The following is a 25,910-nucleotide window of genomic DNA, read 5'->3' on the forward strand; positions in this document are numbered from 1 at the left end:
CTGCTCTCCTCCAATGCTCAGGGCAGGGAGATTGGGCAAGGTAAAGGGACAACGTCCTGCTCCCTCTCTTTACCTATTTGGTATGCCTTCTGCCTAGCTAAGTAAAGCCATTCCCCTACTCCAGCCTCCCTTTCCCTCTATTCCTGGGCAGTTTCCCTCAGTGTTCTCAAATTCAGAAGTGATGGCTGTAAGATTATAGACTCCAGAGACCTCAGCACTGGAAAGGGTCCTTGAAAGGTCATCTCTGTCCACCAGGTGCGAGAGAAAGCCCAAAGGCTCTGCCATATACAACTCTCCCCCCCCCCCCACTCCCAACAATAACAGTTGGACAAGGGTTGTCTCCATTCATTGTACACTTTGATTTATGGAATCATCCCTCCTACTCTCCTTCCAGGCAAGACTCCTTTTTACTTATCTCTCAGACTCCCTGGGAATGGCCCAAACAAAGACCCTTGTCAGGAAGAATTCTGGTTCCAAGTCAGAGTATCTGAAGGCCCATTAAATTAAATTAAATTAACCCAGGTTTAATATCTCAGTATCCTATACAACCTCTGCTTCTTTTTCACTTAAAATCCCTTGCCTTTGTAAGGTTAAGTTGTGTGCTCCCAACCTCCACAACAACAAGCCTCTCCACCTCCATGCCCAAAACTATCAAGATCCAGTTCCTTCTAGGGGATTGCAACAGTGCCCAATGGTCAGATATGCTTTAGTGAATGGAGATAACAAAATGAGACTCTTCCCACCTTTTCTCTTTATAGGAACATTAAATATCGAAGATGGATAAAATGGGACTTTTATTTCATTTTGTAGATGATACAAATGAGGCAAAAACCTTTTAGCTCTCTTCCTTCAATTTCAAAGTTAGCATTCTATTTACAGCACCCTGTTCCTTTGACTAGACAGCTTTCTGGATATTACTTTGCCCACCTTTTTAAAAGGGCTATTCATCTCCTCCACCCCAGATTCCCAGAAATGGGGATGGAAGGGTGAAACAAAAATAAAGAACAGTTCAAGTTTTCACTAGACTCATAATCAGAAACAATGGAAATCAGAGACTTGGATACTGATCCCATCTTGTTTCTCAATAATAAAAATTTTAATAAGTAAAATATTGGGCAACTCCTCAGACTTTTAGCTTCATCATCTGTAAGTTGAGGATAACAATCTTTGATCCTAACAACCTCACAGGATTGTAGAGATCAGTTCATAATGTGTGTAAACTACTTTGTAAACCCAAACCACTATATACAAGTGAACCACTCTGATGGAATAACAGTCTTCCAGAGAATCTTCTCATTTGTTCATATTCAACAAGCTCATTTGTTCATATTCAACAAGCTAACTGAAGTTAGCTTATATTCTCACTTCAGAGAAGAACTGAGTTGGACTACATACAAAGTCTTATAGTTGAGTTTTAAAAAAAATCGGTTTCACAAGTACAAGAAGAGAAAAACATGAATAACTTTTGGGGTAGGGGAACTCTGGAGAAACTAAAGGGAATGGGAGAGGATTAGAGAATGGCAAACTCAATGTGAGTCAAAAGTGAGATATGGTGACCAAAAGAGCAAAGAAAATCATGTCTTGAATTAATAGAAGAGTTTCAAATTCATTAAATTCCAGTTTTCCATTTATAAAGAGCTAATAGCCATCAATAAACTGCCTACTTTGACAATATATGTAGCAACATAAAGATAAAAATGTGGTATATTAGTTCTGAGAACCAATTTAAGAAAGAAATTATTAAGATAAACAGTATCCAGAGGAAGTCACTCAAGTTAGTGGCACTGATCCTGGGACTTGTGCCAGATGAAGAAAGTTTGAAAGAAGTTAAAGAAGAAAAGACCCAGAAGAGGCATAACACTTGTCATCAAGAACAGCTTAAAGGTCTGTCTTGGGGGGAAATGATTAGATTTGTCCTGTTTAGCCACAGAGGCAGAACTAGAAACTAGTTGAAACTGTAAAGGTGCAAATTTAGGCTTTATTTCAGGGGGAAAAAGAATTCTCCAAAAGTAGTGGGATTTTGTTTGATGGAGAGGTCTTGAAGCAAAAAGCAGGAAGACCACTTGTGGAGGAGTTTCTTTTCCAGGTGAGCCATGAAGCCATTTTCCAAATCTGAAGATTCCCCTAATAACTCTTCTGCTTCATGCACACATGAGGGTCCCATGATTCTTGTCCAAAGGATATTTTCCAGAATTAGACGATGATTGAGGATCCATTTTGAAAGGAGAACAACTTGTTTAGACTGACTTGTCTTTCCAACCAGTCAGTCTCTCTGCCTTTCCCTTAGAAGACAATGGAGGGCAAAGTTCAGGGGATCGAGAGATGAAACAAGAGGATGTTGAAGGTGAAAACATTTTCCTCTGCTCCCTCCTCTTCTACCTGGCACTTGGGATCAACCTTCACGGATTTCTTCCCCTCTAATGTTCAGAGAGGTGAAGTTCACTAGTCCATCAATATTCTGAGCCAGTGCTCCGATTGAAAACTTTTTGGCTGAAGACTAAATAGCATCATAGCATGAAATTATGTTTAAAAATAAAAATGCAGGCACATACACATACCTGGGATGCTGAGGCAGTAAAGCTTTGTAGTCATCTCTTGAATATATTGTTGGCATTTTGTCAAAATTTTTATCTCATCCTCATCATCTTTGTTGTCAAAATGTTTTTTAACAAGCATCTATTTGCATGTGAACCAGTGCCAGATTTTGTATAGAGTGATTTAGAAAGACATTGATCCAACCCTCTAGGGGATTGCTGGGTGAAGTCATGTGGGTGTGATGTGGCCAGAGAACACAGAAGCAAAAGAATATTCTGTGTATGACTATATAAGAAGCATGTTTGACCAGTAATGGGAATATTCAAACAAACCCTCTTTATTGAAACACCCTCCTTAAAAGTTTCAGTGTATTTTAGGAACTATGGAATGAGATAGATGAGAGGGCAGGGACAGGAGAATCAAAAGCTTGTATAGTACAGTGGCAAGATAGAAATTAATAGTCCTGGCTTCTAACCCTGGATCAGGAATCAAGAAGAACTGAGTTCAAATCCAGCCTCATATCTCCTAGCTGTGTGATGTGGGGCAAGTTTTTGGACAGAGATAACCTATAGGGAATTTGAACCATGTTAACCAATCTCATCTGATTGCTGGAGGTATCCTTCTTTCCATGTCTCTAACCTCTCTAAATTCAGCTTTTTGAAGGAAGAGGAAGAATAAAATGCTAACAATGCTGATAGCTGTTTAATGCTAATAGTGCTACTCATGAAACCAACCATGACATAGCTGTTGTTATTGGTAAATCTGGGAGGATAGTGTGGGATTATGGGGTAAGAATATGTGTGTGTGTAAGGAAAGAAATTGCAAAAGTCCTTGGGGAGACTTAAAAGTCACCAGTTAAAACTATGATTTAACCCAAATTGAACTATGAATACCTACACACACACACACACACACACACACACACACACACACACACACACACACACACACACTCCAAAACAAAAACTTGATTCTTACCTCTTTCCTCTCTGTAGAGGTCATATAGAGTCAAAAAAACAGTCAGAAAAGAGAAGGCAATAGATTTGGGTCAAGGTTAGAAGAAAAGCAGTAAATGGAGGAGGGGTGGAATTGTTAGTATTTTGGATAAAGGTCTCATTTCTCAAATATGTAGAGAATTTTATCAAAATTAGGAGAATTCTCTAATAGATAATTGATCAGATGATATGAACAGGTAGGTTTTGGAGGAAGAAATCAAAGCATGTAGTCATATGAAAATAATGCTTTAAATCATTATTGATAAGAGAAAAATAAAACAATTTTGAGATACCATCTCATACCTATCAGACTAGTTAAAATGCTAGAAGGGGAAAATTAGAAACATTAGAGAGGATGTAAGAAAATTGGTACACCAATACACTTGAGGAAACCATGAAGTGATCCAACCATTTTGGAGAACAATGTGGAATTATGTTCAAATAGCTATAAAACTCTGATCCAGTAATACCACAATTAGTTTGGTTTCCTAAGATGATCAGGGCAGAAGGAAATGAACTTGCATGTTCAAAAATATTTATACCAGTTCTCTTTCTGATGGCAAAAAACTGGAAATTGAAAGGATACCATCAATTGAGGAATGGCTAAATAAGTTATGGTATAAGATTGTGATGAAATATTACTGTGCTGGAAAAAAAATGATGAGCAGGTTGATTTTAGGAAAACATGGATAGACTTACATGTAATTATGAAGAATGAAATGAGCAGAACCAAAAGAACATTGTACACAGTAATAGCAATATTGTTCAAAGAGTAAATGTGAATGACTAAGCTATTCTAAGAGATATGAATATTCAGATCAGCTATGAAGGAAGATGCTATCTACTGTCAGAGAAAGAACTGATATATATGGAAATGTGTATTAAATAGCTTCACATATATATCCCTGTCAAATGTTGGTCTTCTTTAATGTGGATTTGGGAGGGAGGAAAGAAAATAGCTTAGAACTCAAATATAACCCCCAAAAATATATGGTAAAAAAAGATTAGGGGGAAAGCAGATTCCTGTCCTTTGTGCTGCAGTAAAGTAAGAAGATTTTAGTTCAAATCCTATATCAGACATTTCTGTATGTGACATTGGGTAAGTCACTTTCCTCATATGTAATGAGTTAGATAACCTCTAGAGTCCCTTATGACTTGAGGGGGGCACTGAAATTGAGGTAAATTACATTGGTAGGATTGGGCAGTTAAGTGGCAACAAGGATAAAGTGCCAAGTTTTGAGTCAGGAGAACTCATCTTCATGAGTTCAAATCTGGCCTCAGATAGAAGGAAAGAAAATCTCAAATGGGGTCAGGAAGAGGTGGACATGATTGAAAAATGATTCAACCATAATGAAGCATAAAGAGAGAAAAGGGGGGAAAAGAATTCAAATTATGTTCCAGAGTTCATGGAATTTAGGGCTGGAATTTAGCAAAGATTTAGAGATCACTTTGTTCAACTCTACCATTTTGCAAGTGAGGTTTTAGAAAAGGGTAAGAGAAAGAAACAAAGGGAGGTAGTGAAAGAGGAGAAGCGATGAGGAAAAGAAAAGAAAGAGGATTTTTATGATTGTTGGAAAACCAGCAACTGTTAGTGACTCATGACCAACATTCATGAAAATTCAGCTTGCCTGAATCCCATAGCCAGGTTCCATCCAGTTCATTTTGCCTTAGCCTTCAAAGACCAGCCTTAGCCTAGTACCACAGCCATGTCTACCAACATGGTAGGAAATTTTCCATGTCCTAATACTTGGCATAGGATTCAGATCTACTTTCTCCTGGTTTTGGATCTGACCCCAAATGGGTTATCTTCAGCAAGACACTCACAGCTTCATATGAAAAGAGAGAGGATGAGACCCCTTCAGTTTTTATTTCCCCATCTATTAGCAAAAATAGAAACCAGCTCAACCCAATCAGCTTCAAGGAGACAACATGGTAAGAGAGAAGGTGAGCCTTGATCTTGGAACCCAAATTTAAATCTCATCTCTTTAAAATTTCCTTAATCTGGGACCTCATTTAACTTCCCTGAGCTTCAGTTTCCTCATCTATAAAATGAGAATTTTTTACTAGATAGTTTCTCAGGACTAAGTAAAGGACCAAGAAGAAAAGTAATACCATACAAAAGAGTCACTTTCGATGGAATTTAAGTCAATAAAGATTTGCTAAATATTTTCCGATTTGAAAGGCACAGTTTTAAGCAATGGGATACAATTATATATAGAAATACATATGCATAGATATTTATTTATACACATTCACATACAAATATGCATTTTATAAACATATACATATATTTGTGTAAAATCTATATTTTGTAAATCTACATATGTTTAGATATAAATATATTTATGTAAAATGTAGTTTGTAATATGCATATATATTTATACAACTATAACTAATAATACATATATAATTGAAATCTATATGAAATCTGTATTTTATAAATTATATCTCGATAAAAATCTATATTTCACAAATGTATATGTATACTTATGTAAAACATATTCATTAAGTATATTTTGTAAATGCATTCATAACTTACACAAAATATGTATTATAAATATAAACATATATTCACGTATGTTTAAGCAGTGTATGCCCCAATAGAATTTTATTTGGGGGGAATGGTTCTTAAAGAGAACAGATTAGGGATGAGGAAGCAATATGAGTACAGATGAATGAATATATCCAGAGAAAGAATATACAAAGTAATCAGGGTGGGGGAGGGATTAATCAGGAAAGGCTTTCTATAGGAGGCAGAGTCTGAGCTGAGTCTTGAAAAGAGCCAGGACCAGAAATGAGGATCAAAAGCATTCAAGGATATCCTGTACAAAGTGACAGAGACAGGAGAAAGAATCTGGTGTACCGAGAACAAGCAAGTAGACATGGTGAGAACATAGGGTGAATGAGAAAAAATAACAGAAAATTAATCTATAGTGACTAGTTCATGCTATCAAGTCTAGGGATTTGCATTTTGTCCTAAAGATATTAGAAGTCCCCTGAACTTACATGATCGGGGGAATGATTTGATCAGCCCTAATAGTTTGGGAGCATCAATTTGCCCCCTATGGGAAAGTTGGATTGGAGAGAGGAGAGACTTAAGAGGAGATGGTCTCAAACAGAATTGATGAAAACTTGGACAAAAGACCCAAGGAGTAGAGAGGAGGGAATATATGTTTTAAATGTAAGAAGGACTAGCCAATGAAAACTCCTGGGAGCATGAAAAATAAACTGTACTAAAGTCAATCCATGTAAGGATGGTTTGGTCAAACTGTTTCCCCAGGTAGGTAATGCTGTATAATGAAAGAGCCCTGCTACTGAGTTCAGAACATGTTTAAGTCTTCTGTTGGTGAAAAAAACCCTTTTGATTAGTTTCTGAGCAGAAGTGAGTGGGCATACAAAAACAACTGGAATACATGCTGTAAGTTTCTGGGTGGGAAGAGAGACCTAGAGACTTTATCTCCCAACCAGTCTTCCATGTGGCTCCTGGACACATGGCCTACTGTTTTCTCAACATTTTTGTTTATTCTTTCTGTCCTATGTCATGAATGAGCGCTGGAGGAAGAAAAGAGCTAGATCATGACCTTGAACTTCAAAAAGAACAGAAGAGTGCATGGCAGACCAAGTTCTAGAGTCTATACTATAATTTTCCAGCTGGCAAATCCAGGAAGAACTGAGGTCCTGAAGAGTAGTCTGCTTGATGCAACCAGTGGACAGTGGCCAGGCAGTGTCAGTGGACAGACTGGGAGGTGAAGATATCACATCCTACAAGGAAAAAATAGCTCTGCCCATTTCCTATGTCACCAAGGGTAAAATGTAACATCCACTTTAGTTTGAATCCACTCTCGCCAGGGACAAAAGTAGTAGAGGAGAGATAGCATCCCCAATTTTTATTTTAGTTCTTGCTATAGATTTTCAGTAGATAGCTCTGCATTAGAGCTAATTAATGTTAATTGATCATTAATGATATCAAAGAGGTAACAATGGGTTAAATGATATTAAGATGTTAATCATTGGTGATCATACTGAGGAGAACAGATTGAGATGAGTGCTCAAACTGATAATATTAGAATAATCCCATTGCTTCTCAAGAGTATCCCTAGAACCTTGAGGGGAAGATGCAACCAACCATGTTCTGGAAACCCAACTTGCTAGTGGGAGGATAGTTTAAGAGACTAGGCCTACAGTCATAATATATAAATCTGCTTCAGTCCTCCTATGTAGATAAAATCAGACTTACAGGACTCTATAAACAAGAAGTATTTCTCAAAGAGAAAAGACTACTTGTTATGGGAGGCCATTTTCAGTTCTCCCTGGAAAAAGAGGTTGCTGGAATGTACATTATTAGTACTAGACTTGTTTGCATCCACATTATAGCTAAATCATATAATTGTGTCCTTCCCTAAAGGATACTATTCAAACTTCCCCAACTCCCACTCCCAGGTTTTTTTACTAAATGACCTGACTTGTTGAGTTGATTGAATCTCTAACCCCCAGGGGGCAACAGAGTGTAATGCTGAAAAAGTAAACCAATTCACACTAGGGAATTTTAAGTGGGGTCCCCAAATTCTATCCATTCTCTCCTCTTCTCTATTGATGAAGCTCCCAGGAATGCTCAGATCTTTAGTTTGTTAAGGAATCTTAGAGAAACATTTCAAAGGATTTTTAAAAATATTGTTTTTCATTTGAGCACCAGACATCCGGAGCTTCTCCTTGGTTGAGTCAACTTCCCAGGCTTGGAAGTTTATTTATTTTTCTTATTTTTAATGAGTTTCACTTGCCAGATGGGGGATATTGAGCTTGTGGTGTTTGGAGGCATAATCTAAGTATATTCTAAGGAATTTAACATCAGAAAGAAATACTTCTATCTGCTTTGGGGGAATTATATCACAGTCATTGTTGAATGACAAAATGATAGTCATTTGAATGAATAGTCATTTAAAAAGTTAAAAGAAATGGAATATTGGAAGTTGAAGAATGCATAATTCAACAGAAATGATGAAAGTATCCAAATAATACCAAAGATAATTATCACTGTAACATATTACTGATAAGAATTTTCTAGTAATTAGAATTTGTACATGCTGTAAAATGGCAAGCTTTTTGCCAGCAGGGACTTCCTTTTGGTCTTTGTATCTCTGGCACATTGTCTGCCACTTAGTAAATGCTTAGTGAGTATTTTTGATGGGTTGATTTATTAGATTTAAGCTCCTTGAAGACAGGGACTTTTGTGGGGCTTTTTTTTAATCATTCAGCTCTTTGCATAGTGCTGGCCAATTGTAGATGCTCAATAAATGTTTGTTGATTGATTTCATCTAATCTGTAAGTCTTTGCACAGTGTCTAGTATGTGGTAGGAGCTTAATAATGTTTTTTTTTATTGAATTGATTTAAAAGGAAATTTTTCCTAACATGGAATGGACTATGTAGTGAAATATCCATCATTTCCCTCCTATGCCATCACTGGAGCTATTAAGAGTGGATGAACAATAGTCAGCAATGTCGCTAAGGCGGTTTGTGGCCAGAGGTAGAGAATAGATCAGATGATGACTAAAGTTCTGACCCTTACTTTCTTTTTAATCAAAAAGAAATTGGGGGGGGGGGGTAGTTAGGTGGCACAACAGATTGAGCACTGGCCCTGGAGTCAGGAGGACCTGAGTTCAAATCCGGTTTCAGACACTTAATAATTACCCAGTTGTGTGACCTTGGGCAAGTCACTTAAATAAAAAAATTCTGAACTTAACAAACACCAAATAAAATGACCATTTCTATATTCAAAGTAGAACAGAAAAAGAGGGCTGGGGGTGAAACTGTGAATTTCTTTTCATATACAGATTACTCTCCTTTCAACGGAGATAAAATCAATATTTAACTTTCAAAACTGTCCTGCTTGTCTGTGTTTCCTTCTGGCCTTTCTCCTGCTCCCTTCTGTGTTTTTTTATATGCTTCCATTATCTTCTCCCTTTTAGGGGAGAGAGCAAAGGAATAATAACCTAATCACCAGTCTTCTGTTTCTATAGGAAGACAGAGAAAACCACTAATATCCTTTCCAACTCTAATTAACCATGATTCTAGGTCATTCCATCTCCAGGCATTCTTTTGTCCTTGGGTCACATTACCTAGCTAGAAAGAATCCTGATAATGAGAAGAAGCATTAGAAAAGTTAGAAGAGAAAGAGGCCAAGATATAGTTCTGTTAATAGCTTTTTGACCTTGGGTATGGTTTCTTCAGTTTGCCAGGCCTTGGTATCCTCACTTGTAAAAAAAAGGAGAGCTTTGGACTGGCAAAAGGTCCCTTAAAGTTCTAAAAATCAAAACAAAAACGAAAAAAAATCGAGATGGCCCTGAAATAGGCGATACTGTTAGTTCAGTTAGAGTCAGGCTAGACTAACTCTCTCTCAGACCACCTTTGAAAAAGTACAAGGGTGTAAAAAGAAGGGGGGAAGGAGGAGAGAGAGAGCTCTATGAGGATTCTTAGAGGGAGGAGGACACAGAAAGGAGGAGGAGGAGAGGAGGGAGGGAGGAGGGGGTTTGTGGATCACAGGGGCAGAGAGAAGTGACCAAAGGCAGGGAGGGAAGAAAAGAGGGAGGGAAGGAGGAAGAATTGGCCTTGGAAAAGGTTTCTAGAAACCCTGGAGCATCTGTGAAAAATTTGAACGCGGCTGCTGCCTCCCAGAGCGGTGCTTGCTCCCCTCCTCCCCGGCAGAATTTTTCTTTCGAGGAACAAGACTACATCTGTTTGGCGATAGCCTATCTAGAATGGTGAAATAAACCTTTCAGACCCAGCCAAACAAGAGTTCATCTTATACGGATCGGAGAGCTCCTGAACAAGAACTGATGTCCGCAGCATCCTCCCACCACCACCACCACCCCCACTCCACCCCCCACTCTGCCACCCACCCATTCCCCTTTCCCCCATCCTAGAAGGAGAAAATGCAGCCGCTACCTGGGTGCCAGAGCCTGGTCACCTTATCTTCTCCCTGGAGGAGACTTGGCTAGAGCACTGGGGAGCTGAAATTTAGTTATTCCTAGATTTGGTGCCCCTCACCCCCCTTCCTTTCTATTTTCCTCCTTCCTCTCGTTTTTTTTTCTTTTGCTGTTCTTTTTTCTCTCTCCATCACTCTTTTCATGATTCTTTCTTTTCTTTCCTTTCTTCCTCCCCTGATAACTCCCCCCTTCCTTCTTTCTCTTCTTGCCTTTATTTTTCTCTTTCCCTTCTTTTCCCCCTCTTTCTTTCCCTCCTTTCTTTCTTCCTGTCTTCCTTCCTTCCTCTCTCTCTCTCTCTCTCTCTCTCTCTCTCTCTCTCTCTCTCTCTCTCTCTCCTAGTCCTCCCCCCCCACATGCATTATCTCATCCCTGCCCGTTGGCTCCCCCATTCCCAAGCTTCTAGTCCCAAGCAGAAGTAGGAAGAAATCAAGAAGAAAAAAAAGAAAGAAAGAAAGCCCTGCCAACTTCTCTAAGGGGAAGAAAATGTAAGATCTCAAATAAATTTACTCAGCTCCACCTCTCCCTTACCTAACTGCCCCAACACACACACACACACACACACACACACACACACACAGACCATGGCCTTTCTCCCCCTCACTTCCAACACTATTTTGAACACAGTAGCCCCATGAAAATCTCCCCCTCCCTAAAGGCCTGTCAGCATCTGTCCCTGCCCTTTAAAAAAAATGGCATGGAAAAATGATCTGTGCAACATTGATCCACATGGATAAATCTTATCCTTCCCCCATCCCATTCCTGATCCCAAACCATCCTTCCCTAGGAATCATCAGAAGAATATAATGGCATGCAAAGCAGCTGCTAAAAGCAAAATGGTTTCTTGCAAAATTCTGTTGTGAAAAATCAGTTTGAAATGCTACTAAGCTTTCCTTGTTCCCCTCTCCACTACACCCTCCGCCGCCCCCCATCCCCCAGCTATTCCCCATCTAAGAGAATGATCTATAGACCCCCCCCCCATTCTACAGGCAAATCTTGTTCACTCTGTAATTAAGTTGGAACCTCTATGCATAGATCCAATGCTAGCCTGTGAGATTGCTTCGCTCTGAGGTTGGGGGAGGGGGAGAAGAAGAGGAGAGGAGGACCTAGGGGCAAGCCAGGAAATGGAAGGGGGTTTGTAGAATCCAATCTGAAAAACTGGTCCCAGATCACAGAATTACAAGCTGGATAGACCCAGAGAGATCATGTACACCAGTTTTCTCATTACAAACTAGTCAGTCAAAAAACAATTAAGTGCCTACTATGAGACAGGCACTGTGCTTTGTGCTGGGAGATAAAGAAAGCTAAAAGACATTCCCTGCTCTTAAGGAACTCACAACCTCATGGAGAGACAGCATACTAATAACTATGGATAAACAAGTAATATAGAGGATAAATTAGAAATGATCAACAGAGAGAAGACACTGCAGTTAAATGGGAGCCCAGAGAGGGAAGGACAACCTAGGTTATGCAGACTTTTCCTAGCAAAGCCAAGATTTGGACTCCTTCCACTACAATACTCTGAAAAAATTAACTCTTTTCCAAGTCCTTCCCCTCCTGAGCCCACCCCACCCCCAACTCAACTCATTTTTTTCAAGACTGGATTTGAGAAGATTTCTTTATAAAAGTGTGGGGGTTTTTTTCTTTCTCTCCTTTAGAAAGTCACCTCTTCTGTCAAGCCTTCCAACTAACCATTTTCCAACATTTCTTCCTCCCCACTTATGAACAGTGAGAACATAGAAGACCTGATTAATTTTTGATCCCAGTTTTTGTATGCTCCACATGCTTCTGACTTCAAACTCCCTCAGGGAGGGGACTAAGTCTGTTCAGTCCGGAGCAAATTTCTACAATGTTTTTTGAAATGCAAGAGAAACTGAATCGCCTCCTTCCTCATCCACTCAATTTGAGGAAAAAGCATTGAACTTGTAACCAATAGAGACCAGGTTTCAAATAGCATGTGAATTCGTTGCATGATCAAAAATAAGTAACTTAATTTTATTTGGTCTCAGTTTGCTCATATGTAAAATGGATAATATTTGTATATCTGACTCCTCAGGATAAAGTTTCCTTTCTTTGCAAACTAGGTGCTATAAAAAATGTGAACTATTGTCCCCATAGAAACCAATAGTGAGTTCTGGTTGTCTTCACAAATCTAAACCGAGACATACATGATTCACACAAATGACTTTAGATGAATTAATCATTGACCCTGGCCATCTCCTCCCCTTTAAGATTCAAACCCTACATTTATTCCAGGAGACTGGAATGAAGGTGCTGACTTCTACCATCCCTTCCAGCTCTGTATTTATCTATAAACCTAAGTCAGGGGGCACTTGAAGTTATAGTCTATTGGGAAACTAAGTCTTTTTCATATTTTCCAAGAAGTTGGGAAGAGAGAAAGAATTCAATTCAATCAGTGGTTCTTGAAGGTACACTTTTCTATATTAGGTGGTATAGGAGAGACAAAATTAGAGGATAAAGTTTCAGTCCCTAAATGATGCAGGAGAAAGATGAAGAAAATTGTGTATGTAGAAATTGGGTAGAGATGTAAATTGACCACCGTCTACTCTTGAGGCTTAAATTGACTTCCATGGAAAAGATATAGAGAATTATGATTGTAACAGAAACAAAATTTGTACTCTTAAGGGCTGCAAATCTTGTCAAACTGGGTGCAGATCCCCATTTTTTATGTAAATCGACTACCATTGATTCATTGTTTAATGTCTTATTTGTATCCTGATCTACTTGGGCTTTACCTTCTACCTAATTCCAGGTCCAGTAAGGGAAAGGAAATTCACCTTTTCCCCTCTGGATGAGAGGCAAGACATTAAAAATCTGGCTCAGGGATGCACTCTTCTCTGACCTGCTGGTCCAACCAACACTGCTTGGCTGTCTCTCTCTCTCTGTCTCTCTCTCTCTCTCTCTCTGTCTCTCTCTCTCTCTCTGTCTCTCTCTCTCTCTCTCTCTCTCTCTCTCTCTCATCTATCTATCCATCTCTCTCTATCAGTCCTTTCCTATGTGTTGTAACCTTTTTAAATAAATTTTTGTTTTATTTCCATCTTGCTTTCCTGAGTCTGAATAATGATTCCTCATAGGCAGATCTGAATCCAAGTAGCCAGTGGCTACATAAGGAGTTTACAGCTAGAATAAAGAGTAGATTTATTCACAGAAAGCAATAGAGAATAGTGCAGGACAGAGTATTGTCAGGTGCCAAAATGGGAAATACAGATAGAAAGCAAGTAGCAAAAAAAGCCTATCCTTGTGGTTCATTTCATTGTGATGTTCAGTTAATAGATAAGATAACTGAGGCCAGAAGGTTAGATGCCTCACTCCAGGTCACACAAACTATGTGACAGAATATAGTATCAGGACACAGGTAACCTCCCTCTTAATGGCTTTGAAGGAAAGTTAGGATTTGGATGGGCAAAGAAAAGTAGGGAGATCATTTCTAGGAATTTGGTGGGGGGGGGAGACCACTAATTTTTAGAAACTCCATAATTACTGGGCTTCATGAAAAGATAGAAATTTGACCAGTGTTCATTGGCTAGAAGGGCTAACCCTGTTTTACTTTTCCTTAAGCTTCATTTTCTCTTCTGCACAATGGCAACAATTCTGTATCACAGCTTACAGTTGCTATCCTCCTTGCAAATAACCATGAATTTGTACTTTGAGCATAATTGAGAGCATTTTAATGAGTTTTAAGACTTGATTAGGGAGATCCTCTCGAACCCATGAGGAGGATGGAGGATGGAGTTCTGTGACTGTGATTAGGTAATGCATGCTCAATTCTGGGATTCACATTATAGGAGGGGCATTGACAAAAACAATCAGAGAAGATCATCTGGGATGGTGAAGAGATTGGCAACTAGGCTGCTTAGTTGAAGCACTAGAGAATCCTAGGGGAAGAGAAGCGGGGGGGGGGGGGTGGTAAAGGGGAAGAACCTGGTAAGTGTTTTCTGACATTTGATGGGTTTTCATAAAGAAGACAGATCAGGTATGTTCTTGACTCTTGAAGGGGAGAACTAGGAACAATGAGTAGAATTTGCAGAAAAGCCAACATTGGTTAAAAAGAAAAAAACAATCTCTAATAATTAGAGCTGCCTAATAGTGGAATGGGATGCTTTGGAAGGTAGTACGTTGCCAACCCCCACCCCTGTAGATTTTGAAATGGAGGTTGTATGATCAATGGTCAGAGATGCTATAGATGGCATTGCTGGATCAAATATGGTTTAGACTAGGTAGATCAGTGGATAGAGCATCTGACTTGGAATCAGGAAGACCTGAGTTCAAATGTGACCTCAGTTACCAGCTATTTGACCTGGGCAAGTGACTTAACTTCTATTTGTCTTATCCTCTGGAGAAGGAAATGGCAAAGCACTTCAATCTCTTTGCCATGGACAATAACATGCTATGGTCCAACACATGAATGTCTGAGCAACGACTTGAGTTGAACCAGATGAAAGACAGGCAACCTCATGTAGTGAATGAATCAATTAAACCACATTTTTAAATGCTTAAAATGATCTCATCATTGCACTGGAGATACAGATTTTTTAAAAAAAAGGCAATATCTTACCTCAAGGAATATTGAAGGAGAGAACACACAAAGGGGGCTGGTGACAAGGGAGGGGCACTTTGGTTTGAAAAGTTACAGAATTTCTGGAGTAGGTTGATCCATCTCATCCAAGAACAATTGTAAAGCTGATTTTATGATAGCTCATAGTTCCAGAACTGGTGAGGGGAAAGGGGAAAAGGGGGATTGACAAGGACATGGAGGAGATGGACAAAGAGTCAGAAGCATGACTGGGAATTTTCCTGAAATAATGGTTGGGGTGGGGTGGGGGGAGCTCCAAGGCAGAAGTTTCTCCAGGGGATGGGAATTCAGGGAAGCCTGGAGGGATTTCCATGAACTGATGCTGAGTGAGATGAGCAGAACCAGAAGAACATTGTACTCCCTAACAGCAACACGGGGGGGCAATGATCAACCTTGATGGACTCACTCATTCCATCAGTGCAACAATCAGGAACAACTTGAGGCTGTCTGTAATGGAGAATACCATCTGTAATCCAGAGAAAGAGCTGTGGAGTGTGAACAAAGACCAAGGACTATTATCTTAAATTTAGGGAAAAAAAACCTGATATCTTATTGTCTGATCTTGCTATGTCTTATACTTTATGTTTCTTCCTTAAGGATATCATTTCTCTCTCATCACACTCAATTTGGATCAATGCATGACTTCTGGGGGGGGGGGAGGGAAGTAAGATTAGAGGAAAAATTGTAAAACTCAAAATAAATAAAATCTTTGATAAAAGAAGTTTCTCCAGGACTAGACAGTGGTTCAGAGGTTTGGTTGTCCAGAAGGAGAAGGGTAAGAGTAAAGTGAAGCACGAATATTTCTGGAAGATAGATTTGGCATCAGAGAATACAAGTTTCCATCCTGGTTCTGCTACTTGCTACATCTAGGGCTTTGGATCAGTCACTCACTTGACCTAAGTTTCCTCATCAGTAAAGCAAAAGGAGTTGAACTGGAAGCTCTCTTATATTATATTATAAGGAAGGTCCCTTATATTTCCAAGTCTATGATCCTGGAACTTCTAGAGTTCCTTCCAACTCTGAAACTCTGTAATATTGTAAACTTGTCTCCTATTGCTTTCAGCTATTGGTGCGGGAAGAAAATCTGCACAGAGACTGTCTGAGGGTACCTCCCATTTGTTCTCATCTCTCTGTGTTGTTCCCAAGTCCTCTCCCTCTACCACCCCCCTCCACCTCACCCACTCACTTCCACAGCCTTGCTGTGCCTGCTTTCTTCCCACCCTGCTCTCTCCAGATGCCACCCCCAATTCAAACTCTCTTCTGCCCTCCTGCTAAAGCATTTTGGCTTCTCTCTCTCTCTCTCTCTCTCTCTCTCTCTCTCTCTCTCTCTCTCTCTCTCTCTCTCTCTCCCCTCTGTATTTATTTTTCATAAATTGGTTCTGTTGAATTTTCTCCTTCCTCTTTCTCCTTTTCCCCTTCTCCCTTTAATATTCACTATTATCTTCATTAGTATTTTTACTTGTTGCAATCCCTTCCTCTCCCATTACATCCTATTATCCCCTCCCCCCAACTTACCTAAAACAATGGTAAAATTGAGATATTTTTCTTATTGTGGCCCCTGCTTTAGGAGAGAGCCTGCGGGATGTGAGAGACTTTAGTCACCTGGTCCTACCACTACTAGTCTAGTCATCCTACCCATGATCCCACCCTCAATCTCCCTGTAAATTCAGAGCAGTACCATTAGCCAAGATATCTCTGGATCCATTCCCACCATGTCTGTCTATTTTATGTAACCTTAGGTGAGTGCCTGCACTCTCCACTTGGTAGGTTTTGTTGGAAGGTTTGATCAAGTCTTCAACTCAGCTTGTGTTCTTCATTCAATACCAGACTCTTTGAGTCATCAGAGTAATCAAGAATGATCAAACTTAGGGATGAAGCCCAGGTACTAAAGCCTTTAATATATAAGATTTATAAGATTTCCTTTAAGAAGCAAGTTCATAGAATACTGGTGGTCCTAGAGAAGCTGCCAACTTTTTTTTTGTTGAGTCAGCTAAGTGGTACAGTGGATAGAGCCCTAGGCTTGTAGTCAGAAAGACTTGAATTCAAATCTATCATCAGATACTTACTTGCCCTGGACAAGTCACTTCTGCTTGCCTCAGTTTCCTCATCTCCAAATAAAATAATAATTACAGAGTTCTTAGCACATAATTGATTCTATATAAGTTGCTGGCTATTATAATAATTACTGTTCCTAGGAAATTAGAAGAAATCCTGGACTTGGAGAAAGGAAACCCAAGGTTAGGGTCCCAAGTTCAACACTCCATCACCAAGTACAAGTCATTTATTTCTCTGTGTCTTGGTTACTTCTTCTAAGATGTGTAATTTTACACAGCCTAAGGAGCTAGACAGAGAGATTCTTGTAGAAATTCTCTAATTTGGGCACTATTGCCATGTAGAGTAGGCTGTACCACAACGTCAATGAACTCAAGTGTCTCTAGCACAGGTTGCCTTTAGATTTCCAGCAGGAGTGACTCTCCAGAAAATAAGCAGCAGCTATTCACGCAAGACCTTCACCTTTCAGGTTTCTCCTGTAGCTATCAGCTGTCCCCCACTTGGTCTTTGATGAATGGAACAGAACCTTCTGTCTGTAGAAAAATATTATTGTTTTAAAGGTACATGTTTGATCTTTCAGAGTCAATATTTGCAGAGATAAGCACAGCATGGAGTTGTTTATGACTGTTCTGCCATTGGATTGCTAGTATTGTGGGGGCAGATGCCTTCCCACATTTCCAAGCTCACTCAAACTGCCTTTGGAAGGAGAGAAGACTAGGGTCCTGAGAAAGATATGTTCCTCCCTCCAGAAGTAAATTTCCATCTCAGTTCTAGATGCTGAGATTTGATTTTAGTCTGAGACATAACCAGAAGATTTGGCATCTGCCCCCCAGATGCCAAAATCACAGAGGGAGCTCAGGAAACCTTGACTCAGTGATCTTTAACAGGTCATCCTACTCAATCTTCAAATCAGACCTGGTCCATCATTGACTAGCAACTTCTTTTGGAGAGGAAGGTCATGGTTTAAAAAAATAATAATGATGAAATAACCCTTTTTCTGATAGTGTCAAACAAATGAACTTTATCAGTTCATTCACAGAACAATAATAATAAACCATAGTTAGAATTTATAAAATGTTAGAAATTTTGCAAAACACTTTTCATATATGATCTCATTTTATATCACAGAATCTCAGTAGAAGAGACCTTAGATGTCTCTTTCAATTTAGTATTACATGTTCACCTTTGACCTCACACCTATAATCTTTCAATTGATCATTTCATTTTGATTGGGAAGTGAAAACTGCATAATCCGCTGCAGGGGAAAAAAAAGGATTGGAGGATACTTATTCAAATTTGTGGTAATATCTTTTCTTCCCTAAATTATGAAAGGGCTAGTAAATGAGACCTATGGGGAAAATAATTAAGGCAATTAGGGTTGTTTGACCAGTAGAGAAGACTATAGGAAAGTTTTCATTAGTCTCTAAGTCTCTTGCAAGGAGAATGTTCTCCAACTGCTCTCCAACTTCACACAATACAGAATTGGCTTTGTATACAGCTGCGATGTGAAGTTAGGTTTTCATATAATTTCGATATCATTATCTGCAAAGTGAACATTAATACTTGCCAATAGCAAGCATGTATTGAATGCTCCTCATTATATTGCTTGCTATGAGAAAGTCAAAAGAAGTAGAAGATGGCCTTGCGGGATTTACAATTTAAATTGCTAAGTTAAACATTGTATAAATGAAAGAATAAGGGGTGGCTAGGTGGCACAGTGGAAAAAGCACCAGCCCTGGAGTCAGGAGTATCTGGGTTCAAATCCGGCCTCAGACACTTAATAATTAGCTAGCTGTGTGGCCTTGGGCAAGCCACTTAACCCCATTTGCCTTGCAAAAAAACCTTAAAAAATGAAAGAATAATACTTAGAAATAAATCAGTGAGAAAATGTATGTGAGACTGTAATAGAGAGCCTTGAATGCTAGCCCAAGACATTTAGATTTGATCCAGTAGGCAAAATGAAATTCTTTTATGTTCTTAAGCAGAAGAATGATAAAATGATATGTCACATGTAAGGAAATTTGATCTAGAATCAGATTTGACCAGAAGTCAAAATGGAGCTATCCAAGATCTGAGGATGAATTACTGAGGATTTGGTAATGAGGAGTAGATACAAAGAGAGACCAAGGAAGAACAGAATCTCTTGACTAATTAGCTACAGAAAGATCAAAAAAGTTAAAGAAGACTCCAAGGTTAGGATTGTGACATCAGAAAAGTGAGTGAAGTGAATGACTTTCAAAGAAAGATCACTACAATTTGGAGCATATCAGTTTGAGGAGTCAGGCAGGGAATCTAAGTGGAGACCTGGAGATGACTGGATTTGGCATTACTGCTTGCCTCAGGTGAGAGGTCATACTTGAGTATATAGATTTGGCAGCTATCAGCAAAAAGCTGTGAAAGCATGATAGTGACTGAACCCCCCCGCCCAAATAAAAATGGTTTACAAAGAGGGGAAAAAACCTAGAACTGAGTCCTGAGACTTGAAGACCTAAGCAAGGTGGAATCCATTACAGGAAACTGAAAAGGTCAGAGAAGTAGAAGAAAAGCTAGGAGAGTCATAGGCATTCAAAGAGTAGAATTGGGTAAACATTTTCAAAAGCAAAAGAGTGATCAAAAGTGTCAAATGCTGTAGAAGGGTTGAGAATAATCATATATAGAGGAGAGTAGATTCTTGGATTTACCAGAAAAAAACATATTAGAGATTTTAGAAATAAGAGTTTCATTATAGTGGTTTCAAAATTTTAGAGGGTTTTGGGAAAATTATTTACTAAATGCTTATTGTTGTGTCAAGCATTTTGCTAAATGATTCAAATGGAGGCAGAACCAGATGACAGATTGGAACTAGCTACTTAACCCAACTATCTCAATATTCCCTTCCAAAAACTTGAAACCTCAAAATGCATTTTGGAGTGGCAGAGCCAACAAAAGGGCAAGATGAAACATTTTCTTTCTAGTCCAAGACAACTAAGGAAATCAGCAGGAGAGGTCTATGACAAAATACAGGTAGGAGCCAGCTTGGATGGCAGCAGCACCAATTGTGGACCTTGGAGGAAGCCACCACAATGGCAGCAAAAGCAGCTTTGAAAACTCTCAGTCCAGAAACACTCTAGGTCACAGTTCCAGGACAGAGAAGAATACTTTTGGTCAGGTACAAGGTAGAGAGGAGGTCTAGCTGTTGCTTCAGAGAGGCCAGGATCCATCGCAGGTCCAGAGCACAGAACACCATTTTGGAAGCACCAAAAACTTGAAGACATTCAGAATCAGCTCTGAAAAGAGCAGCACAAAAAAATACCTGAAGTTTGAGATGGTTCCTCCTCAACCCCAGGTGAGCAGAGTCCAATTTTAATATGAAGTTCAAAGTCAAGAAATAGGCTGGAAAAATGAACAACAAGAAAAAGAAGAACCTGAACACAAAAATATACCACAATGGCAAGAAACTAACTTAGAAGATAACAACGTGAAAATATCTATAACCAAAGTCTCAAAAATTGGTTTGATCCAAGTTTAACAAAAATTTCTGGAAGAATTAAGGAAAAAGATAAGATTGTAGAGGAAAAATTAGGAAGAAAAATAGGAGAGATGCAAGAGAATTATGGAAAGAGAATTAACAACTTGGAAAAATAGGCACAAGAATTCCCTGCAGAAAATAATTCCTTAAAAAACAAAATAGGGGCAGCTAGGTGGCACAGTGGAGTCAAGACGATCTGAATTCAAATCCAACCTCAGACATTTAATAATTACCTAGTTGTGTGACCTTGGGCAAGTCCCTTAACTCCAATGCCTTGCAAGAAAAACACCAAAAATGAAAAAAGGAGATACAAAAGCTCACTGAAGAAAACCATTCTTTCTGACTTTATTTATTATTTCTTGATATCATGAAACAATAAAAAACAAAATCAAACAAATGAAGAAAATAGAAGAAAATATAAAATATCTCCTTGGAAAAAAAGACCTAATTGGGAAATTGATTGAGGAGAGATAACTTAAGAATTATTGAACTAGAACAGCAGCGGCCCCCTCCACCTTAGGCCCATGGCAGATGGGAATGATTCACTGACCAGGAGGGAGGACAGAGCCTCACACACTGAGACCCTTGTGGGAGTGCCCCAAAAGCTCAGGAAGCACCCCAAAAACAGGCTTAGGCTGGGAAAATGAGCAAGCAGAGAAAAAAGAGGAACACCATTGAGAAATACATTATCTATGATCCCAAGAAGGTTCAATATACTCAGTCTGAAGATGAGGAAAGACAAGCTCCTGCATCTAAAGACTCCCAGAAAGACAGAAACTGGGATCAGGCTATGACAGAGCTCAAAAAAGACTTTGAAAATCAAATGAGGGAGTTAGAAGAAAAACTGGGAAAAGAAATGAGAGAAATTCAGGAAAAACATGAAAATGAAGTCAGCAGCTTATTCAAGGAAATCCAAAAAAAACACTGAAGAAAATAGCATGCTAAAAACCGCTTAGGTCAAATGGATAAAACAGTTCAAAAAGTTATTGAGGAGAAGAATGCTTTAAAAAGCAAAATGGAAAAATGGAAGCAGATGGAAAAAGAGATAAGAAAACTCTCTGAGGAGAACAAATCCTTCAGACAAAGAATAGAATTCAGGGAGATTGATGAATTTACCAGAAATCAGGAATCAATACTTCAAAACCAAAAAAAAATGAAAAATTAGAAGAAAATGTGAAATATCTCATTGAAAAAACAACTGATATGGAAAAACAGACTTAGGAAAGATAATTTAAAAAATTATTGGAATACCTGAAAGTCATGATCAGGAAAAGAGCCTTGACATCATTTTCAAAGAATTACTACAGGAAAATTGCCCTAATATTCTAGAAGCAGAGGGCAAAATAGAAATGGAGAGAATCCACTGATCCCCCCGAGAAAGAGATCCCCAAAAACCAATCCCTAGGAATATTATAGCCAAATTCCAGAACTCCCAAGTCAAAGAGAAAATATTACAAGCAGCCAGAAGGACACAGTTCAAATATCGTGGAGCTGCAGTCAGGATCACACGGGACTTAGCAGCAACTACACTGGAAGCTCGTAGGGCTTGGAATATAATATACCGGAAGGCAAAAGAGCCTAGAATGCAGCCAAGAATGAACTACCCAGCAAGGCTGAATGTCCTCTTCCAGGGAAAAAGATGGACTTTCAATGAATCAGGGGAATTTCAAATGTTCCTGTTGGAATGGCCAGAGCTGAAGGTTTGATCTTCAGATACAAGACTCAGGTGAAGCATGGAGATTGGAGGAGAGGGGGAAAATATGAGGGACTTAATGATGATGAACTGCATGCACTCCTGCATAGAAAAATGACACTGATAATACTCATATGAACCTTCTCAGCTAATAAAGCAGGTAGAGGGGAGCTTTTATAGCTGAGGAACAGGAGAAAGCTGAATTCAAAGATAAAATATAGTGTAAAAATGGAGTCAATAGAAAAAAAAGGGAAATGTAATGGGAGAAAGAAAAAGGAGAGGGGGAATAGGCCAAGATATTTCATATAATAAGATTTTTCTTTATTACAATGAGCTATTGCAATGATATGGAAGGGGAGAGGCAACCCTACAGCAGAGTGAGAGTGAAAGGAGAGAGAAAACATAGTACATGGTAGTGGAAAAATAAGAAAGGAGGGAATTGCGATCAGCAATGGCAGTGTTGGAAAAATATGTTAGTAACTTTTGTGATGAACTTAACATAAAAATTGTGATCCACCCATGACAGAGTTGTTGGTGTTGGAACAAAGACTGAAGCACATTTATTATTATTATTATTTGGGGAGGGTGCAGGGCAGATGGAGCGGGGTGGCCTGCCTGGGGCCACATAGCAGGGTATCTATGGGTGTCTGAGGCCGGATTTGGACCTGGGTGCTCCTGGCTCAAGGGCCAATGCTCTGTCCGCCAGCCAGCCACCCCTACTATTATTACTATTTTATTTTATTTTGGGTCTTTTTTTTCTTTTCTTTTTTCTTTTTCTTTTTTTTTCTTTTTTCTTTTTTTTCCCTCTTTTTTGGTTTTTGCAGGGCAGTGGGGATCGGGTGGCTTGCATGTCACACAGCTGGGTGATTGTTGGGTCTAGGAGGCTGGATATGGGCTCGGGTGCTCATGGCTCTAGGGCTGGTGCTTCATCCATTGCGCCACCTGGCCATACCTACAATTATTAATATTTTTTTATTTTAATTTTTTTCTCTCCCCTTTACTTTATCGCTCAAGCAAGTCTATATTCATGGTGGGGGGGGTATTTTGGTTACTCCTAAACAAGAATATTTTATTAATGTAAAAAAATTTGTACAAAATGAGAATAAAAAATAAAATTTATTATGAGGAAAAAAATAAATTAAAAAAGAACCAGAAAAAAAAAGAATTATTGAACTACCTGAAATTCATGATAAAAAAAAGAACCTATATGTCTTATTTCAAAACAAATTTTAATTACCCTATTATTCAAGAACCAGAAGATAGAATTGAAATTAAAAGAATCCACCGGGCAGCTAGGTGGCATAGTGGATAAAGCACCGGCCTTGGAGTCAGGAGTATCTGGGTTCAAATCCGGTCTCAGACACTTAATAATTACTGAGCTATGTGGCCTTGGGCAAGCCACTTAACCCCATTTGTCTTGCAAAATACCTAAAAAAAAAAAAAAGAATCCACCAATCACCTACTGAGTCAAAAATTAAAACTCCCTTCTGGTTTCTAATAGAATAATAGTGTTCCATCACATCCATATACCACAGTTTATTAAGCCATTCCCCAACTGATAGACATGCCTTCAATGCCATCTGAATCCTGAGAAGGAATTGTGGAGTTTGAACAAAGACCAAAGAATATTATCTTATTATGTAATTTTGCTATATCTCATACTTTATGTTTCTTCCTTAAGGATAAGATTTCTCTCTCATTACATTCAAGTTTAATCAATGCATACCATGGAAACAAAAAGACTAACAGACTATCTTCTATGGGGAGTTGGAAGAGGGAAGCAAAATTGGGGGGAAATTGTAAAAATTAAAAATAAATAAAATCTTTCAAAAAACCAAAAAAATGAAAACTCCCAGTAAAATTATAACCCAATGCCATAGCTTCCAGGTCAAGAAGAAAACATTGCAAGCATTAAGAAATATTTTCCAATCTCATGGAACCACAGTCAGGATCACACAAGATTTAGCAGCTTCCACATTAAAGGAACAAAGAGCTTAAAATATGATGGTTTCCAAAGGTAAAGGAACTAGCATTAAAACCAAGAATAACCTGTCTAGTAAAACAGATTGTAATCCTTCGGGGTGGGGCGGGGATGAATAGTGAAATAGAGGACTTTCAAACATTCTTGATGAAAAGATCAGAGCTGAGAAGAAAGTTTGATATCAAGAGAAGCATAAAAAGATCAACATGAAAAAAAAGAAATCATAAGAGCTATACAGTTTAACTATTTTTACTCTTGTATGGGAGGGTTTGTTGTGATATGGCTGAAACAGAAATATGTTTTGCATGTAGTTGTACCATTATCTGGACAGTTTGAAGCAATCTACATAGACAGAGGATTCAGAGGTGATTATGTTGGGATAATCTCAAAAAAAAAATGAAGGGTTTAGAAAAAGGTATGTACTGGGAGAAGGTGGAAGAGAGAGACGTAGAAAGGGGGAAAGAGGTACACAAAAAAAAGCTTTTACAGCAGCAAGAAAAATGGAAAGGGCTAGGCATTGCTTGAACCTCAGTCTCAGTTGATTCACAGAGGGAAGAATACAGACACACACAAAATTGAGTACAGAAATTTATCTTACCCAACAGGTTAATAGGAGTGTAAGTAAATAAGAGAAAAGATGGAGAGGTGATAATAAAAGAGGGCAAATTGAGGAAGACAATGGTCAGAAACAAAACAGATTTCTGAGGAAGAACAGGATAAAAAGAGAGAGAAGGATAAACAAAAGAAATGGGATAGAGGGAAATACGCAGTAATCGTGACTGTAAATGTGACTGGGATGACTAAATGGAAGCAAATAGCAGAATGGATTAGAAACCAAACTTCTACTTTATGCTGATTGCAAGATACATACTGGAAACAGAATAATAGACATTCAAAGTTAAAATGAAGCAATAGCACAGAATCTATTATGCTTCCACAGAAGTAAAAAAAAAAAAAACAAAAAAGCAGGAATAGTAATCATGATCTCAGTCAAAACTAAGGTAAAAATAGATCTAATTAAAAGAAGAAAATGATATTATTTTGATAAAAAGGTACCATAAACAGTAAAATATATTTAAAAAATTAAATAAATTTCTTTGATAAAGGCTCTTCTCTCAAATACGTAAGGAGATTAATCAAATTCACAAAAAAATGAAAGAGCCATACCCCAACTGCTAAATTATAAGGGATATGAACAGGCAGTTTTCAGAAGACAACATCAAAGCTATTTTTAGTCTTACAAAAAAATTACTGTAAATCATTGTCTATTAGAGAAATACAAGTTAAAACAATTTTGAGGTACCGCCTCACATCTATCAGAAATGACAAATGCTGGAAGGGATGAGGAAAAATAGGCACATTAATAAATTTTGATGAAGTTGTGAATGATGCATATTATTTGACTCGAAAATACTATTAAATCTATATCCCACAGAGATCAAAGAAAAAGGGAAGAAAACCTACTTGCACTAAAATATTTTTAGCAGCTATATCTGTGGTGGCAAAGAATTAGAAATTGAGGGTATGCCCACCAATAGGCAAACAGCCTAACAAAAATTCTAGCATATGATTGT

Source organism: Macrotis lagotis, chromosome 6 (genome assembly GCF_037893015.1).
Source record: "Macrotis lagotis isolate mMagLag1 chromosome 6, bilby.v1.9.chrom.fasta, whole genome shotgun sequence".
Taxonomy (NCBI): domain Eukaryota; kingdom Metazoa; phylum Chordata; class Mammalia; order Peramelemorphia; family Peramelidae; genus Macrotis; species Macrotis lagotis.